Genomic DNA, 14,117 nt, shown 5'->3' on the forward strand with positions numbered 1-14,117 from the left:
CTTCACTGGAGTAGAACACTAAACCTGGGATGGTGTAGGTCACCTGCCCCATTGGGGTCTGGCAACAAACATCTCCTGGCCAGGCCCTTTCTTTCTGTTCCCCCCAAGCCCAGATGTCAATGGTGTAGATGTGCCTTCATCAAAGCCTCTGGCTCATTCACTGCAAGGTCCCTCTTCCCCTGTCCCTTTTCTCTTGACCTCTGTCAAGAATTTGAGGCCAGGAGCAAAACTCAAAGCAGCCACTCACTTAATCGCTCTTCCTTGTCCCTGTCGGTGCAGCAGAGGGAATAGCAGGGTAAGGAGATGGGACAGAGGTGGGCTGGCAGCTCAGGCCAGGCGTTACTCCAGGACATCTTTCATTTAAGGAGATGCCTCTGAGCGGAGAAGCCGTGTCATCTCTGTTCCACGGGGCTTCCGGCCGTTCTGAGTAGCAAGACGGCAATGTGCCCTTCTCTTGGCTTTCTGGATCCAGCCAGTGTGTTTCATCAGATGGTCATAGAAGGCCTGCTCTGAGCAGAAGTAAGGGAGGCAGCCAGAGCATCTGTCAACAGAATGCTGGACCAGCCTGAGGTGGTGGTGATTTGAACATCCATCCATCTGAATTCGTCCTGAGAGTAAAAATTACTATCAGCTACATTCACCCAGTGGGTGAATGTATATATCCTGGGCACCACGTTAACACAGCACTTCATGAAGCCCTGCAACTCCCCAGGGAGATAGCAAGAGCTCCTGCTTAACAGATAAGGAAAATGACACTCAGAAACTTGCCGTGCTCTTAGAGCTAATAAGTACTAGAGCCAAAATTCACAAAGTCTGACTGCAAAATTCATGAACTTGGTCATGATGCTCAACTATGAATGTTGCAGAATCGCAGCCCTAGATATGTTTTATTTCACTTGCAAACACATGGGTGCTTTCTAATTAAGTCAGTTTGCCAACATTTAAAACACGAGTGATTACAAAGCGGCAGTTTCTTATTTTTATTTCTTAGCTATTTATTTTAAAAGATTTTTAGATGCACAAGAAGTCACAAAAACAGTGCACAAACCTTCCTTCTGCCTTTGACTCAATTTCCCCCATGATAACACCTTGCACAAACAGAGGATGTTATCAAGACCAGGTAATTGACATCAATGCCACACTATTAACAAACTGTGGGAACGTATCTCATTTCGCTCATTTGTAATGCACCCTTATCGTAACGAGGTGATTTTAAATGAAAACTATGGAATTTGGATACCTGTTTTAAAAAAATCCATCTCTGAAAACACTGAGCCAGATTTCAATATGCAGAGAGATCAGCTGGAGTGGAGTGAAGGCTGCCTCCTCATTTTAAAGGGGCGTCGGATCTTCATTTTGCCATGGTCCCTCACTAGTTGATCTCACTCATGTACGTCACCAACCTGGCCTCTGAAGGCATTTGTACTTGCTACTCTGCTGCTTCTAGGGGCAAAGAAAGATGCCCCAATGAATGGATTCTATTGTGTGATATACCACTCATCATATATTGCCAAACTGTGATTTTTCTGGTGAGACATTGGCTAACCAGAAAGCTTGTGAGGTGGAAAGGGATTTGTCTTATTCTTTGGGGGCTCCACTGCAGAAATGAGAGTGAGCGATGGGAGCCAAAGTGGGTAGATTTCATCAGGATGCCTTATGCTGTAGTGAGGCTTCCAGCATTTGGAGGCATTCAAACAGAGACTGAGCAGCCTCCTGTTGAGAACACTAGAGAAAAGATTGTTGTAAGAGGCAGGTGACATGATATTATTCTTAGGACAATTTTAGTGTCAACATTCTTGGCTTCTGATTCTGTAACCAGAGGATTGAAAGTTAAATACGGTTGTGTGTGTGTGTGTGTGTGTGTGTGTGTGTGTGTGTGTACTCATTAGTTCCTTTAATCACTACAACAGCAATCTGGGCTAGAAGCTCTTATTCTGCCTGCTGAACAAAAATAAAAATACAAATAAAATAGAAGTGCTCATAGAAGCCAAACAATGTGTACAAGTCTGCTAGTAAGTAACTGAGTCTGATTTCAAACTTCTGCGTCCTTGGAACCAGGGTATCCACTCTCTAGTATATTACTTTACCTCCCCAAAAGAGGCATCCTTTGGACAGAATTATTTTTTCTACATTTCCCTTTCCCAGAGAAAGAAAGATACATGAATCCATGGGTATCGGGCAAGGGACTAGGTTGTACTCAGTACCTATTCAGCCCTATTGCCTATCTTAATGATTTAGAAACTCTAGCCTGTGTACTGGGGTAGAGCTTGAACCACTGGGAGTGTTGATTAAAAGTGAATAATCTCAGACCCCAGACCTGGAAGTTTTGCTTCAGGAGATCTGGCTGGATCCTAAAAATGTGTGCCTTTAGTAGCCCCTGCAGGGTGGGTTTTTTTTTTTTTTTTAAGATTTTATTTATTTGCTCATGGCAGACACACACACACAGAGAAAGAGAGAGAAAGAGAGAGAGAGAGGCAGAGACACAGGCAGAGGGAGAAGCAGGCTCCATGCAGGGAGCCCAACATGGGATTCGATCCCCGGTCTCCAGGATCACACCCTGGGCTGAAGGCAGCGCTAAACCGCTGAGCCACCCAGGCTGCCCACTGCAGGGCATTTTTTAATCCAGCAGCAGGTGTGGAAACAGCTGTCCTGTACCTGCGTTGGGATTCAACATGATGATCCTAGGAATTGTATTCATGCATATCTTTCTTTTTCCAATTATGTGCTCGTAGAGATGCAAACTCTATGTGCCAGATTCTGTGCTAGGTACCGATAAATCATCACTGAACAAAATAGACTAAATAAAGAAATAAAACCGTTTATCCTCTTAAAGCTCACGTCCTACTTGGTATGATTTTACTTATTTTTTTAAAGATTTTATTTATTTATTTATTTATTTATTTATTTATTTATTTATTTATGAGTGTGTGAGAGAGCGGGAGAGTAATCATGAGCTGGGGGAAGGAACAGAGGGAGAAGCAGACTCCCCACTGAGCAGGGAACCTGATGCAGGGCTCCATCCAGAACTCTGGGATCACCACCTGAGCCAAAGGCAGGCGCTTAACTGACTGAGCCACGCAGGTCCACTATTTTACTTATTTTTAATTAGATTTTCTATTCCAATGTAGGAAAGGGTAGTTAAAAATTGAAGGTTTCTGGGGAAATTTCAAAAGTGGCTGCCAGCGGTCAGAAGGGGCATGACATGGGGAATGAGTGTTCATGGGTGTCAGGTTTCTTTCTGGGGTGATGAAAACGTTCTGGAATTAGATAGTGGCCATGGGTGTACAAACCTGTGAGTGTACTGAAGCACACTGGATTGTCTGCTTTTAAAGGGTGGATTTTATAGTATATGAGTTACACCAAAAAATAAATAAAATCAATAAAAATTAGTGAAAAAGGATATGGAGAATCTGGATTATGCATGCCTTGCTGGTGGGAATGTAAATAGCTCTGGAAAAATTGTTTGACAGTTCCTTTCAAAACTAAAAATGGATTTACCATATAAACCAACAGGTGCACTCTTGGGCATTTCTCCCAGAGAAATAAAGGCTTATTATCATTCACGAACTTGAACACAAATGTTCATAGCAGCTTTATTCATAATGGTACCAAACTGGAAACTACTCAAATGTCCTTTAATGGGTGAATTGTTAATCACTCTCTGCTCTACTCATATCACGGCATACAACTCTGCTATAAAAAAGAATGAACCATGAGTACATAGAACAACTTGGATGGATCTCAGGGAAGTTATGCTGTGATTTTAAAAAGTTTTCCAGACAAGCCTGGGTGGCTCAGTCAGATAGGCATCCGACTCTTGATTTCAGCTCAGGGCATGATCTCATGGTCATAAGCCTACATTGGGCTCCATGCTGGGCATGGAGCCTTCTAAGATTCTCTCTCTCTCTTTCTCTGTTCTTTTGCCCCTCTACCCTCCTCTATCCTTCTCTTTAAAAAAAAGTTTTCCAAAAGAATGATTCTATTTATGTAAATGTTTATGAAATAATCTAATGCTAGAAATGATCTGGGATCATGAGAGGATGGATGTGGCTGTGAAGGGGTAACACCAAAGAATCTTCTGATGGAGCAGTTGAGTATCTTGATGGCAGTGGTGGTTACACAAGCTACAGATGAGGTCTGATTGCAAAGAATGACACACATGTATACACATGTGCACACACACACACAGATAACAGACGAAATCTGAGTAAGACTTGCAGAATCTGGATTGTAAAAATGTCCATTTCTAGGTTTTTGTAATGTGCTGTAGTTGTATAAAGTGTTGCCATTGTTATAGCTCTATGGAAGGCTGAAGGAATGGTGCACAGAATTTCCCCGTACGTTTCTTTCCAATCTTCCGTGAATCTATAATTATTTTAAAATAAAAAGTAAAAAGAAAGTGGCTAAAAAAAATCAGAAGCACCAAATAAGATTGTTCAGGATTCTACTATTTATAGAAAATAAGCAGAAAAATGTTACATATGAATTTGCTTGTAACTGCATAAACTCTCTGAAAAGATATAAGGAGGTGATAACATTTGACTGATGGGAATAGTAACTGAGCAGCTGGGGGATAGAAGCAAGCAGAGAATTTTTGCTTTGCCCTCTTTTGTGTCTTTTGAATTTTGAACCACATGCATATATTATCTATTGATAAATATTAAAAATAATTTAACCAAGGGTCTTCCACTTCTGGTAAGATGGAGTGGATGAACATGCTTTCTCCTATTCATCCTATTAAATACAGCTAAATCCCCTGGATATGATATACAAAATAAATATAAGAAGACTCTGAAAGGTGGAGAGAAGAAGACAAACTGTCCAGGGATCTTGAAACCCAAGGAACAACATGGTGGTGATGGTGGTGAGTTCTCTGGGATTTCTTTCTGCCTCATATATGCCAGACCATGTGCTGGGGAACTGGCAATGCAGAAATGCTCATTCTCCCATTTCCATCAGCAAAGATTGCACAGAAAGCCTAGACTTTTACCCTTGTCATGTTGTACTGAGGTGACTCAACTCCTCTGCCAGGGTGGCAGTGGTGAATACAGTGTGGGGACCCAGACTTCCACATCTGCTCAGAGGAGTGAGTCACTCATTTCCTTCCTCACTGGGATAGCCTCTGAAGACACCTCATGGAGAGTCAGGACTCACACCACTGCTCAGCATCAATGAGGCCATCAATGTGGTAGCATCACTGCAGGTTGCATGAGGAGCAGTAATGTGGTTCATGTTCTCTCCCTGGTAGAGTTGTATCAGCAGAGTTCACGTCCCCCTGTCAGGGAAGCTGGTATCAGTAGGGAGCCTGAACTCCCACTCCTACCCACCAGTAATGAGAAGCCTCTTCCCCACTGGGTGCCTGTCGATGGGGGCAAGTGTAGAATCTGGAACTCCACCCCCATATGGCAGTAATGATGTAGTGCCTCCTCTTTCCTTACTGGAATAGTATCAGAAAAGACTTGCTAAGAGACACAATCTAAATAAGATCCAGAGTTCTATAGTGGAATATTCAAAAATGACCATGTAGCAATCAAATATTACTTGTTAGACCAACAATCAAGGTTATCTTGACTTGAATGGAAAAGAAAAAAAGAAAAGCAATTGACATAATCCAACACTAAGGTGACAGAGATGTTGGAATGAGCTGACAAGTATTTTAAGGAGCTGTCATAAAAATGCTTCAGTGAGGATTTATGAACACAGTTGAAACAAGTGAAGATATCGGAGGTCTCAGAAAATAGAAAAAAGAGATTCGTAGTAAAGAAATATGATATGAAGGAGAACCAAATGGAAAATTTCAAACTACAAGTATAAAAAAAAAGATGAAATAGAAACTCAGTGGATGGGCTCCATGGCAGAATTAAGAAGGGAGAGAGAGAGGAAAGTGAACTTAAAATAGAAATTACCCAGTCTGAACTCAGAGACAAAAACAGGTGGAAAAAAAACCCTGAACAGAATCCTAGAGACATGTGGATTATAACAAAAGATCTAACCTCTTGGGTCATCAGAGCCCTAGAAGAGAAGACAAAGAGGAGGGATGAAAAACCGCACAGAGAAATGATGGCTAAAAGTCCCCCACATTTGGCAAAAGACGTAAACCTACAGATTCAAGACACCAAGTGAATTCCGAACAAGATATATCCAAAGAAATCTACCACAAAGCTGTAAAATAAACCAAAGCAAAGTTAGAAGAATTGAAATCACGCAGCCTGTGTTCTCTGTCTGCAAGGGAATGGCACCAGAAAGATAACAGAAAAATCTCCAAACACTCAGAAACTGAACACCACACTTCCAGATGATCCAGGGCCAAATGGGAAATCTCAAGGGAAATGCAGAAATACATTTAAATGAAAGAAAGTAATATACAACTATCCAAATTTGTAGTGCATGAGTAACTAAAACAGGGTTAATAGAGAAGTACATGGCCTCTAATGTTTACATTAGAAAAAAGTAGTCTCAAATTAATGATTGGAGCTCTTGCCTTAAGAAATGAGACAATGTAGAGAAAATATGCCAAAGCAAGTAGAGAGGAGGAAATAACAAAGATAAGAGTAGACATCAGTGAAACTGAAAACAGAAAAAACAACAAGGAAGATCAAACGAGAAACTGGTTCCTTGAAAAGATCAACATAATTGACAAACCTCTAGTGAAATGGAAAAGGGGGAAAATAAGAGAGAGGACATAAGTTATAAACATTAGGAATGAAACATGGATGTCACTGCAGACCCTGCAGGCAACAAAGGAATAATGAGAAAAGTGAGACTGGGTAGGATTTGGGGTATATTCTTCTAAAACAGACCCTGAGACTCAGATGCAGGTGTTTTTGTTTTTTGTTTTGTTGTTTTGTTTTGTTTTGTTTGGAAGTTGGTCTCATGAAGCACAAGGGAAGGAGAGGAGAAAGTGAGCTAGGGAAGGGAGAAACCCAGTGAGGGGCACACTGGTGAGCAGGTGGCTTCTGTGGAACCTGGGACTCCTTCCTGCAGAGGTCCCACCGAGGAACTACCTGGGTATCATCCCACTGGGGCTGGAGGAAGCTGGGCCACTCTCCACAACCTCCAACCCCAAGTCATGTGGTGCACCCTGAAGGAAAAAACCAGGCAGGAAGGAAGAGAGTCTCCACAGGAAGGGCATGGATAGCACCTGCCCTGGGTGGGATCCAGGAACATGCTGCAGTCCACACTTGAACTAAGCCTGCCTGCTTCTTCTGACGGCCTTAGAACTACAGATCTTAGAATCCATCATCCGATAGCAGGCAGTGTCGTTCTCTTGGCGATGAGCCTTATTCTGGTGGTAGAGAGACAAAGGATGATCACCTCCTCTTTTCAAGACAAAGAAACTGAGGCTCAGAGATCTTACCTAACTTACCTGAGGATACTCAGTTCCTGCTAAAGCAAGGACCCTCAGATATCCCAGAGATTTTTTTATAGCCTTTCCTAGAGGCCAGGATTCAGCAAATATTTGCTAAGCACACATGTTATTGAAACCAGTCCCTCCTCATCCCAATGGAAAAATATGAAGGGGGGACTTTAAAATATTCTACGTATTTCCTCCTAGCCAGATCCCAAGGAGAATAGCCCAAATTTGTGCACCAGCCAGCCATTTGCTGGCATTGAAATCTGTCAGTGTCAGACATAAAGATGATGAAGGGTTAGTCTCTTCAGGCACATGGGACTCCCCAGGCAGAAGGAATCAAAGATTCCTCTTCTTGGTGAACCTGGGTTGCTCAGTAGTTGAGCATCTGCCTTCAGCTCAGGTTGTGATTCCAGGACAACCTCCCTGCAGGGAGCCTGCTTCTCCCTCTGCCTGTGTCTCTGCCTCTCTCTCTCTCTCTCTCTCTCTCTCTCTCTCTCTCTCTCTCTCTCTCCATCTCTCATTAATACATAAATAAAATCTTTAATAAAAAAAAGATTCCTCTTCTTCACATAGTGGGAGCTCCACGGGGACTCATTCAAATTCTGGCAAGCATCCCATTGGCACTGGAGCCTGCAGGCCAATGTGAGATAAGCATGGGGATGTTTGGATGGGCAGGTTCAGGTGGTCAATGCAGAAGGGCAGGTGCCTGTGAACTTGTCTCTTCAGTAGGCTAAACAAACCCAGGGAGGATGTCCTGGTCATGACTGTGACTCTTCCTTGATATTTTTCTTCCCTCACACTCCCAGCTGAAGGGTGATCATGATTATACTGGATGGCCCTCACCCTCAGGTTAGATCAGGAAATCCAATCCATGACTGGGATAATTGAATCCGTCTCTCTGAGACTATGAAGTCAGACACACAGAAACTACAGTCAGGTGAGGGTGAGTGCTTGGACTGGCAGGCCATACAGAATCAGGGTCAGAGCTGGGAAGTTTGTAATTTAAGGTTAGAGGGGATTAAGAAAGCCACAGGTACCAGTAGGAATTCTTTCTATCACAAGTAATGGAAACTTAAGACAAATTAGCTTACAATGAAAAGGGGTCTTACTCATTCAGGCAACTGTAAAACCAACCATAGTATGGGCATCAGGTGCTGCTTGATTCACGGTCTCAAATGATGGTATGTAACCTATTTCCCTCTTCATCACCAAGCTCTGTCCTATTCCACGTGGAGAGGATTTGGCGTGACTCCCAAAGAGGATTTATTGAATGGTTGCAAGATGACTCCAGCAGGTCCAAAACCCATGTCACTCATCTTTGGAACCTCACAGTAAAGACAGTGAGTGTTTTTCCAAGGTGTCCCAGCAAAAGCTTCTTATTGACTCTGGTTGGACCATGAGACCATCCCTGAACCAACTTCTGAGACCAAAGGGAACGTAAGGGAGAGCTGATTTGCTAAGGTCTTGACAACAAGTTGCATCCCTAGCATTGGTCCCCACAACCTCAACCAAATAATATAGTCTGACAAGAGAAGGAGAAGATCTGCAAACATCTGGAAGAAGAATGGATGGATGGGTCATGATTCCCTATACCGTTGCCTCATGGAAGATGGGCGTATGCCCAGAGAGAAATGGAACCCAGGGTGAAAGTGACACAGGGGACTCTGATTATATAGATAGGGATAGAGAAAGACCAAGGGTGAGAGGGAATGGAAGGAGAGAGAGAGAGAGAGAGAGAGAGAGAGAGAGAGAGAGATTCCCAGAGACCCTCGTATTCATATTTATCCCCAGAAATCCCAAGTGGAATTGCCTCTGTGTCTTTACAATGAGCCTCTTATTTCTCTCCAGATGGGTTTCTGTTTCTTACCACCACCAGCCCCAAACTCAGACAAATGCTGGAGTCCCCTGGCCACCCAGAAAGATGGCTAGACTGACACTACAGTGAAGGGAACTCTGTCTAAATGCACTTTAATAGATGAATCATGAGCTCCCACGATTTCAGCATTAATTTCTCGAAGTGCAATTGTCTCCCCCGTTACTAAGCACTGTTAGTCCTAATTAGCCAGTTTGCAGGCAATTTTTCAACCTATCAAGTAGTGAAATAAAATAATGAGCTCTGCTGAGGAGGACTGGAAAGGCAGAGAGTTCACTGGGGAACTGGTGTTTTATTACCAATTCCACTCAGGGTTAAGCTATGGGCTTTTTGGGTTTTTTTCCCCTCTTTCCTCCTAATTGTACCTTCAAGTCAGGAGAATCATGTCAGGATATTAAGATGAAAGATGCCTCTATGTTTCCCTTATAAACGAGCTCGATTTAATTCATGATTACACCCAGTTAATTTGGATGCCTTAATAATCCTGTTCGCAGGGAAAGGAAATCAGATTGAATGCGTTATGCCCACCTCATTCGATAACATCTCTAAAGAGTTTCTCTATTAGAGGGCAAAATATTAAAAATCATTTTCCTCTGTTTCCAGATGTTCTGGAAAGAATGATTGACATTGTTTCACTTTGAGGACTTGAGTCAACCGACAGAAAGTGTCACTACAAACAAAGGGAGAAGATAAACTTGTTAAAATTCCAAATCTTGAGTGCTTCATGATCTGGCCACTCTCCCCTCCTGGACCGCATACATCAGGTGCTTAATACATGTGGGTTCTAGGAAGGAGAACTCCTCCTCCCTAGCATAGAGCTCCTCCTGTAGCCTCCCCTGCGGGCCCCCAGGGGGCGCTGCTCCCCCTTGAACAGACAATATTTGCAGATCTCTGATAAAGGACTGTTATCCAAAATATCTGCACACACACACACACACACACACACACACAAACTTAAATTCAACAAAAGTAAACAAACAACCTGACTGAAAATCAGCCAAAATAACAGACATCTCACTAAAGAAGATTTACAGTTGGCAAAAGAGCATATGAAAAGATGCAACTAATATTACACCGTATGTTAACTAACTGGCATTTAAATAAAAACTTGAAAAAACCAAAAAAGACATTCCACATCATACACCATCATGCAGTACAAATTATAACAGCACTGAGATACCACTACACACCTATTAGAATGGCCAAATCCCATAAGCTGACAACACCAAATGCTGGTGAGGAAATGGAGCAATAGGAACTCTCCCCCTGGGGGAATTCAATAATGGTGCAGCCACTTTGGAAGACAGTGTGGCAGTTCCTCACAATACAAAACGTACTCTTACCATATGATCCAGCAATCGTGCTCCTTGATATCTACCCAAATATTCCTTGATATCTACTTGCACACAAAATCCTGCACATGGATGTTTGTAGCAGCAAAAGATGCTGTTCAGTAGGTGAATGGTTACATCAACTGTGGTACATCCAGGCAACACATTGGTTCAGTGCTAAAATGAGATGAGCAATCAGGCCATGCAGACGTGCAGGAATTTTCAATGTGTATTTACTAAGTAGAAGAAGTCAGTCTGGAAATTCACGCTGTAGGACTCCCAGGATAGGACATTCTGAAAAAGGCAAACCATGGAGACAGCAGAAAGATCAGTGGTTGCCAGGGAATGAGGGGGTGGAGGCTATGGGTAGATGGAGCACAAAGGATTTGTGAGGCAGTGAAGTTATTCTATATGATACATATAATTCTTTATGATTCTATATGATGCATGTCATTATACATTTTTCCAAACCAACAGAATGCACACCACCAAGAGTGAAGCCTAATGTAAACTCTGGAGTTTGGGTGATAATGATGAGTCAGCACAGGCTTGTCAGTTGTAACAAATGAACCACTCAGGTGGGGGGACACTGATATCGGGGAGAGGCCGTGCATGTGTAGGGGCAGGGGCTATATGAGAAATCTCTGGATTTTTCTCTAATTCTGTTATGAACCTAAAACTTCTCTAAAAACATAAACTCTATGAAAAAAAAGACAAAACTCTACAGCAGTTGGCATACATATTCGTGTGGTCAGAGACAATTTTGCTCATCTACCATTATACAACAAACCACCCCAAAACTCAGTGGGCCAGTTGGGGTGTCCGCCCCCACTTTGTGCCTGGTTACTCATGTGGCTGAATTCAGCTGAAGAGTCGGCTTGGCTGCAGCCAACCAAGGTGACCCAGCTGCATATCTGGCAGTTAGTTGGCACTGGCTGTTGGCTGAGGCCTCTTGATTTTCCCCCACATAGCCTTTCACCCTCCAGTAGGCTAGACTGGCTCCCCTATGCAGTATTGTTCAAGGGAGCAAGTCCCAGTACACAAACACCCATCAAACCTCTGCTAGCACCATGTCTACCTATGTCTCACTGGCCAAAGCAAGTCACAAGGCCAAGTCAGAGTCCACCTGCAGAGGAAAGCACAGGTGTGGATAAATGGGATGCATTCTGCATCACAGGCCTTACTGTAGCAAACTACCTAGGACAGCACCATGGTGACAATATAAGACAATTCAGTCTCGGTGGGACCCTTAACGAACTGGCCCCAAGACCCTTGGGGGTCAGTGAACCTTCTGTAGGATGACCGATAGACACGTTCATTTGTCTCTTCATTTTTGTTAGATTTTGTTGATCATGTTGGATATAAGGAGGAAGCTAAACATTTCAATGATTGTGTGTCTTAGGGGCATTTTAGGAGAAAATGGAAACTTTTTGAGGCCAGCCATTTCTGGGCTTTTGTGGCATTACTGAGACTGGCAAGGCAGGCATCCCTGTTGAGAAGCGAAACCAGAAAATGGGCATCTCCTGGCTTCCTCTAGGCACCCAGGGAAGATTACAGACAGGGTGAGGATCACCGTGGGGTGCTCTGAGAGAAGCTGTGTCAACTCCTGTGTGGACACCATACGTGCTAGGCACTCCAAGAGCTCCATCTACCTTGGAGATGTTCAATATCGAGGCCTCGTCCACTGTCATCCACCTATCCATCCATCTCAAATGTTTGCTTTGTGTCAAACCCCAGGACATTTGCAAGATCCAGCCTGGGGAAGAGCAAGCTTCGTCAGTTCCCCATCTCTGGACAGGATTATCGCCATGAGAGAGATATAATTTAATTTAAAGGCAATAATATTAATTTTAGTTCTTGCACTCTTAAATTTGGGGGCTAGGATTCATTTTGCTGCAGTCTTTTCTTGCCCACATATTGGGAAAATATCGAAAAATGTCCCATGTGAGTCAGCACCAAGACCTCTCGACTACACGTCTTTCCTTCTCCTGGGTCCCCATCCACAGGGCATGGCTGTAGCCTGCAACCTCTGCCATCCGCTCCCTCCCCTCACACACTTCACGTCTCCGCTGATGCCTGTTTTTCTCCTTCCCCTCTTCGTGGTGTTTGTTTTTCATTCATCCCACAGATCCCTCTGTTGGATAGATCTTTTGCCAAACATTGGCTGAAAAGAGAAAGGAAAAGTAAAACATAGATAGGGGAGAGAAGAGGGCTGCGCTCCAGGGTCTGGATCCAGGGTTGGCCTCTTGCAGCTCAAGTGAGCCGAGAGGGAGAGACACTCATCTGAGCCTGACACTTGGCCACAGTGTGAGCATCCTTGCAGGGCCCGTCTGCTCGAGGTTAGGCCATTGCTGGAGGGCATCTCGAGGGTAATTCTTATGAAAAGGAAAAACTGTATTGGACTGAACCATCGGAGTGTGTGGAAGCACACTTCGGTGTTGAGAAACTGGATCCCCTATGCCAATTTCCTAAAGAAAAATGAGCCTAGTGAAGCCAGCCAGTGTAGACAAAGCCTCTGGGAGAGGGGTGCCCATCTTGTCTGGCCTATGTGATTTTATCCCTGTTTGATGGCTTGTGAATCTGTGTGTGTGTGTGTGTGTGTGTGTGTGTGAGTGTGTATGTGTGAGTGTATGGATGGGTATGTGTAGGTGTGTGAGTCAGGGTATGTGTGAGATGGTGTGAGTGTATATGTGAGGGTGTGTGAATGGTGTGAGAGGGTGTGTGTGAGTGTGCGGATGTGTAAGTGTGTAGGTGAGGGTAAGTGTGTGAGAGGGTATGAGGATGTGTGTGTGTATGTGAGTGTGTGTGTGAGGATGAGGGTGTGTGAGTATGTGAATATGTATTTGTGTGTGTGTGTGTGTGTGTGTGTGTTGCTAAGGTAATTAAACAAGAAGCCCATTGGACTGAGGGGCTCTAATGCCTTGGCACTCTACGTAACCAAACCAAATCCTAAACCCAAAAAGTGAACCTTAAGACAAACCCACCACAAACGGCCAAGTAGGCTTCCCCCAGGGAGGCAACTGCTTAAAGCTATCACCAAATAATTGCCTTGCTTTGCTTCAGCATCTTCCCTAGAAAAACCCTGCCCCAAACTCCTGTTGGTGGAGGGGTCCTAACCCCCTCCAATTTGGTGCTGGCCAATTCCCATCAGGCAAATGAACTCATGCTCAGAGAAACTCTTCAGTTTTCATTTGCCTCAGTTTACCTTTTGACAGTGTGCATGCATGTGTGAATGTGAGTGTGTGTGTGTGAGTGAGAGAATAAGATGAAGGAGGGAGGGAGAGAGGGAGGGGAAGGGAGAGGGCAAAACAGGAGAAGAAGATAAGTCACATCTTGAGTGCCCACCATCCTTCCTGGCACCACAAAAAGCCGCCACCTCCCGAAGGTGGTCCTGAGCCCCTCAGCCCCATACCACACCCCTAAGGCCAGCTCCGTAGGACCACACCCTCTCCACGTTCTGCCCAGACCATCAGGCCACCTGCCATGTTCATACTATTTTCAGATCCTTGTCTCTTCATCCCTCTGGCTCTGTGTGCCTAACTTGCTCCCAGCGCCTAAA

This window comes from Vulpes lagopus, chromosome 3 (assembly GCF_018345385.1).
Source record: "Vulpes lagopus strain Blue_001 chromosome 3, ASM1834538v1, whole genome shotgun sequence".
NCBI classification, from domain to species: Eukaryota; Metazoa; Chordata; class Mammalia; order Carnivora; family Canidae; genus Vulpes; species Vulpes lagopus.